The sequence below is a fragment of the Octodon degus genome, unplaced genomic scaffold, assembly GCF_000260255.1.
Source record: "Octodon degus isolate 3935 unplaced genomic scaffold, OctDeg1.0 scaffold00198, whole genome shotgun sequence".
Lineage (NCBI taxonomy): Eukaryota > Metazoa > Chordata > Mammalia > Rodentia > Octodontidae > Octodon > Octodon degus.
The window spans coordinates 1040623-1047900 of record NW_004524774.1 but is presented as its reverse complement, the minus strand read 5'-3'; positions in this window follow the sequence as shown (position 1 = coordinate 1047900).

The window sequence follows — 7278 nt, the reverse complement described above, 5'->3', positions numbered from 1 at the left end:
ATGAAACCACTATTACAAATTACCATCTGCAGTGCAGTAGCTTAGTTCACAGATATCAGTATATATAGTTAGTCAGGGTGGGAATCTTTCCAATTAATCTTCAAATTTTTTTAAACAAGGTTTTCTTTCCAGCCATTGAGCCACAATACCCCACAGTGGTTGGAGAGTACATAACCCTGGATAGGTAGGATTTAGAGTCAATTCCAGATTGAATAAGCTACATAAGACAGTGGCCTCCATTCCTTCAACACTCTGTGAATAATTATAGGATTTGTGTCACACAGGGGAAAATAAGATAGGATTAGCACATGACTTAGGCTGGTTTGGAAGAAAGGCATGGCAGAATCTACAGAGCACTACTTCTCCTGACCCTCTATGTAAGATTTTCTTATGGATTTCCATGAGAGGTGGATGACGTATAAGACACAGATACCGTAAGAGCCTGCTATATGACACTTCATGGTAGCTCATCCTATGTTTTCCAGGTCAGGGTGTACTTTTATTTTTACCTTTCTCTTTTCCTCTCTTGTTTGGCTCACATTTTAACCATGGAGCCAGTTTCTTTTATACTCTCATTTTTCAAATAAACCTTATGTGGTGGATAGCTACCTGGTGGTCAACTTCTTGCACACGGCTGAATTGAACTAGCATGGAGCTGGCTGTGGGAGGCCCACCTGAGGATTGTTGCCAGCATTATAAAAGGTGGAATAGGAGAAAATGTGAAAAGCCCTGTTAAGGAGGCTGTTTGGAGAAGCTGTTGGAACTATTGGAAGCTCCTAGTTCCCTTGAGCTCTCCTGGTGGTGGACTTTGTCATGCTGGATTTCCTGATGCACTTTGGATAAGCTGTGGTTCTCATCTTGAGCATTGCTTCTGGCTGCAGAAGGGAAGATGGCACACCATGCAGCCTCATGAAGAAGCTTGTTGCACTGGCTTTCCTGCAGGGATCTCAACTTTTCTTATGACTGGAGGAGCTCAGGAGCTCACTGTTGTGAGGATGGCTGCAGTGCTTTTGGGGAAGCTCTTACTCCAAAAGCTTACCCTGAATGTCGCTTCCTGGCTCCAGTTCAGCTCTCTCAGCTGGCTAGCACAGATCCTTCATCCCATTAGCATAGACTTCCTGGCTTCCATCATTGACCTTGGGCCTTTCCAGCACAGATCCATGAAGCAGGCCTGTGTGAGACTTTGTTGTGGGCTCTATACCTCCATTTGCATTTGTGGGAGGCATTGTTATGAGCTCTAGGTTTTCAGCTGGACTCATGCATGATACCAGAACCCAGGCCCTTAGCTGGAGTCTTTAGCATTTAGTGTGTGGATACATTTCCTGCAGTTGTGTATGATTCGCGGTTAATTCCTTACAAATGAATACTATAAAACATGTCCTATACTATATTGTTTGCCTTGAAAAATCCCAAACCATGACAAAAATTGGTACCAGAAGAATGAGGTTATTACTGTGATATTGCCTGGCCACATTACTTAAAAACCTTTAAAATTAATTTGAAAATATTTTGAGAGACTGGCCAAAGAGACAGCCATTGTATGCTGTAAACTATATTGGAGACTCTGATTTCAGCCTGGAAAATCAGAGTACTGATGAAAATGCTGCCTGTTAACATGAAACTCAGGAGGCTTCAATTGAGAAGAACTGCACTGGCTCCTGGAACTAGGTAGTATACTGTGCTTTGGCAGAAATTTGGTTTGCATTTTGCTTGTGTTTGGAGATATTGCCTGGGTGAAGTAAGAAAAATTTGAATGCAGTCTACTATTGGGAATGTGGCATAGTTGTTGTTGAGAACTTTTGGCCAGATCTACATTTGAAATTAAGGATGAAGAGCCAGAAAGATGATATGAAACATTTGGCTGGAGAGGTGGCTCTAATAGACCTTTGATTGCAAGGATGAGATAGAGGACAATATTATTGTTATGAACAGGACAATGTAAACATGAACTGAAGCTTTTCACCTGAAGATGAGTATATTTACATTGGAGGATATCCCTGTTTTTTTACTGTTGCCATGCTTTATAAATTAATGGGAAACAGGGACGGTGATTGTAATAAGTCTTTTAATGTTTTAAATGTCATCTTTAAATATGTTTATAATCAGGTTAATCAAAATATTGTGTTTTAGCCTTAAATTTTGATCCCCAATTAAAATTTTTGTGTTTACTGTAGGAGTGAATACAAAATAATTGTGTATATGGAATTGAAATATTAATGTAAATCTAAATAGAACAAGACATGGTAACTTTTCACAAATCTACCACTAAAGACTAGCTTAAGAAATGTGTATGGTTATCAAGTTAACCAGGAGTGGATTGTGGTGGATAGCTAACTGGTGGTCAACTTCTTACATCCAGCTTAATTGAACTAGCATGGAGCTGGGTGTGAGAGTTCCACCTGAGAATTGCTGCCAGAGTCATAAAACGTGGAATAGAAGTTGCCAAAAATGCTGTTAGGGAGGCTGTTTGGAGAAGCTGTGGGAGCTGCTGGAAGCTGCTAGTTCTCTTTGCCTGTTCTGCTGGAGGACCTTGTCATGCTGCCTTTTGTAATGAACTTTGGAGGAGCTCTGGGCCTCATCTTGTGCATCACTTGCTGGCTCCAGAGGGAAAGGTGTTGCACCGTGCAGTCTCATGAAGAAGCTTGTTGCATTGGCTTTCTTGGTGAGAACTCAGCTTTCCTCATCGCTGGAGGAGCTTGTGATCTCACTGTTGTTGAGGATGGTGGTGGTACTTTTTGGAGAATTCTGGAGCTTACCTTGAATGTTGCTTCCTAGCTCCAGTTTAGATTCCTCAGCTTGCTATCACAGATCCTTCATTCCACTGGCATAGACTTCCTAGCTTCCACCACTGACCGTTGGGTCTTTCCAGCACAGATCCACAAAGCAGGACTGCATGAGACTATGTTGTGGGATCTAGGCCTCCATTTGCACTTGTTGGATGCATTGTTATGAGCTCTAGGTTTTCAGCTGGACTCATGCATGATACCAGAACCCAGGCCCTTCCTTAGCTGGAGTCTTCAGTATTTAGTGTGTGGATAGATTTCATGTACTTGTATATGATTCTCGGATGATCCTGTATAAACTAATATTATAAAATGTATCCTATACTATACTGTTTGCCTTGCAAAATCCCCAAACTGTAACAATTTGTCACTGTTTTTGACTTGTCTCATTCAATTCTTTGAGGTTAAAACGATCATGAATATGTTTAACTGATAAGCCATCTCCAAAAGAAAACTACATCATAACAGCATTTTTTATAGCTGGATTCATGGAGATCAGGAAGCTGTTATGTGAATCTGCAAGAATTAAAATGAGAAGCTGGAGTAGAACAGAGCAAAGGGCCAATATTTTAATAAATTTAATGAAATATAAACATTTAAGTTGGAAAACTTAATGACATATTCAAATGACAAAGTTTAATATTATTAAATGCAGAGAGTCAAAATTCACTTTCATAGTTAGACTCAAAATAAAAATTTTAATGGCCTTTATTGGCACCTTTAATTCCTGGATAAGTGATTACTTTTCTGCATTATTGTTTTCTACTATATAAAACTATGATTCATTGCAAGTATGCTCTTACAACATGGTCAAAATTCACCCACCCTGATTCAAATGAAATGACTGTGCATGTGGTTCACTTTCTTTTGTTTTGGTGGAACTGGGGATTGAACTCAGGCCCTTGAGCTTGCCAGGGAAGCACTTATTCTACTGAGCCATCTCTCCTGCCCCTGTTCACTTTCATTTAACTCTGTACAATGAGTTGCCTCTCTTTACTATACTTGAACTTCAGCTGATACTCTTGCATGATTAAAAGATAAAGAAGACATTCTGTTTGTTGTTTCATGCTTTGGCTGAACCTTATTACTACATCAGTGGAAATGAATTTTGGTCTGTTTTTGTAGTTTCCGTTCAAATTATATGAGTTACTAGGTAAGTCATCATCCTTGGAAAATCAAAGGACAGTTTTTAAGTTACTCATTTCTATTTTCTGGTTTCGATCACTAATGAAACTGAGATTGAATTGACCAGTCTAATATTTATGAAGTTTAATGCACAATTACCTAGGTGACACATTAACCATAAAGGTTAAGGTTTATGACTGTTAAAATTTTTAAAAGTTCTTTGGCAAGTATGAATTTTTGTCAGTTATTTTCTGAGAGATGAGTGATGAGAAGCTAGAATTTAAAATAACTGGTAAGATTAAGAAAACTCTGGTTAACTTAGCTTTACAATGTTTTTTCTTAAATTCTAGGTTTCTAGAGAAAAAATTAAAAATGAGAAAAAGCAGGCAGAAAAGCAGTGAATTTGTTAGCTCATTTGTAATGTATTCAAAAGACATTAGTTGCTAATGTTATTAGATGAGCCTATAAATACTGATTCAATTAGAATATAAAATATTTTAATACAAATTTTGTAACTGGTCAAATGAAATGTTAACTCACATTAGCTGTAAGCAAGATTTTAAATATATAGCAATATATGCCCCTTTAATGTGTTTTTGTCACCTAAATTTGCACATTCTTGATTAATATCACTGTTCATTACACTCTAGTGTATTCTCTGAAGTCACATTGAAATTAACTCCTGTGCTTCAGTTCCCACTACTTGCTTAATTGAGCTTAAGGATAACAGCCTGTTTTATCCTGCTATTAGAATTTTGGCTTTATCTATCTCTGTGGTAAATTTGAGAACAAAGACTATGTTAGGCTTTTCTATATTCAGGCACAGTTTTCCTACAGAAAACTGATGGAAAGCAAATGGTAAGTATCTTAACTTTGTAGGGTGAAACCATTTTATACAGGAAAGTAATAGATTGAACATGGATGGCAGTTTTGGGTCCCTCTAGTTCTTTTTCTTAATGTTTGCCTCTATCTACTCTGCTCTAATCTGTGGAGCTCAAGGTCACCTCAAAGCCACCCAGTATTCAGTATGACAAAGTTGAATTGTCAGTCCTTCACCTTCTGAGAAGCTTGTGATGTAAGTAAACTGCCAACAGCAATTATTTTTCTTATCTTCAGGATATAATTAGTTCCAAATATCTCTTCTTTAACATTTTTGAAATTACATTCCTCTCACCTTCAAATCTGCCCTCAATTTTATCCAATTAAAGTGAGCTAAAAATAAATTTTGTATATCCTATTTCTAGAATTATTGTAAATGTCTCAGTAGAGCTACATAATATGTATACTGGTTTAACTATGAAAATTTTGCAAACTATATTTTTAAAATGTCACTGGTTAGAAATTTAGAAACTTTACATATTATCTTATTAGTCCTCACAAGCACCATTTTGAAGGAATTAATAATCTTGTATTACTGATGAGGAAGCAATCAAAGTGATAAAATTCTCTGCTTAAATCACAGAAGTTGTATTGGTCAACTCAGGATTTAAGTCTAATTATGTACATCAAATTTGACCTGGCCTGCTATTATCTCACTTTAATAGACTATAGATCTTCAAACTCCTTAGAGTCATATGGTAAAATCCTTATTAATTTCCCTGCCTTCATACCCTAGTATGTAAGCTTCATAATTACAGAGTATTTATGTTTGGTTTACTGATGTAAACCCAAAGACCAGAAAAGTTTCTAGTATGTTACAGATACTCAGTCAACATTATTGAATGAAAAATGGTCAGAGTGGCTTCAGCTTACAAAGAGCACAGAGGTACAAAAATGAATCGAGAGAGGAGGAAGTTAGAAGCCAGATGATGAGGAGTCTTTAGAATTGCTGGAGGAACATTATGTTTTATTATATTTTAAAACATATGTTTATTAAAATATTTTGAAATGAAGCAATCCTACATATCTAATTTAGGTTCCTTTGGATAATAAATGAAGGCAATTACAATTTTGAGAATAGATGGACTCTTAGGAAAGAGAGCATATACAAAAAAACAAAGGTGAGGACGGAGTCTCAGGGAATGTTCATTAATAAGGTATAATGAGAGAGAGTGCAACCCATTAAGTCAAAAGAGGAGTATTCTGAAAAGTAAAGTAGGTGACATGCAAGTCCATGTAAGGGAGTGTTTCATGCAAAGAACATTTTTAGGAAGGAATGTGGTTTGAGAAAATATGTATATTTTGCAGGATGATTTCGTTCTGAAAGTGTGATTTCCATCAAAAACAATGACGAAATAAGAAGTGAATAGAGACTATACTGTGAATGTATATCAGTCAACAGGAGGATTAAATTGTAGGATTGATAGAAAAAGTAGCATAATTAAACAGTTTTTCAGACTTATAAGAATATTGATTTTAGTGTGGAGTAAAAGAAGTGAAAAGAATGAAGTGAAAGGTGAAAGAAGGTAACTTAAAATGTTTTTTTTTTTAAAAAAAAAGCATAAACAAAGGGCTGGGGAGATGGCTCAGTAGAATAAGTGCTTGCCTTGCAAGTGCAAGGGTCTGTGTTCAAACCCCAGTTGCACACACACACACACACACACACACACAAATGCGTAAACAGTAAGAGCATAATTTGAAGTTTGGCAGTTCAGAACATGTGAAAGATATGGAGTTAAGATCACAAATGCTAGAACAAAAATATTTTTGTGGTACTAGGATAGAACCTAGGCATAATCTAATATTGCACCCCTGCCTCAGTAGGTTAGTATGAAATATTATGGGAAGAAGAGTTCTTTCCCCTGAGACTGGAGAAGAATGACACAGTAGATGTACCAACACTGAAATTTTGAAATGAATTGACAGAAATTCTCAAGACTTCATGAAATTTGATACTACTTGTCAATTAAAATTGGTATCAGGTAGTTTCAGTAATGCTTTATTAAGTGTAAGATAAATGATAAGGATATCTTCTGTGTTGTCTATTTTTTATAAACTTTATACATTTAATAGTATCTTTTTTAAGTGAGCCTTCCATGCTGACCTCACGTGCAGGGCATGCTGAGATGGCAACTGAGACTGGGCCTGGTGGCACCTGCCTATAATCCCAGCTCTTAGGAGGCTGTAAGCAGGTGGATCACTACGAGTCTGATGTAGTATTGAGACACTGAACACCCTGTAGAACATTCCCTAAAATACAAAAAAATGGTATGCTTTTGAAATTTTTTATTCATTTTAATGAGAAAGAATAGCAATGAAACATTTTCAAAACAGGTTAGTATGACAGTTACAATAATAAATTGCATATTGTTCTCTTCATAGTAGATATTCAGAGGACAAGATGCAGACATATCTTGTCTAAGTAATATTAGTACAAACCTTTCTTCTCAATCAACTAAGAGAAAGTAGCTGTATATTTATCCTAATATAT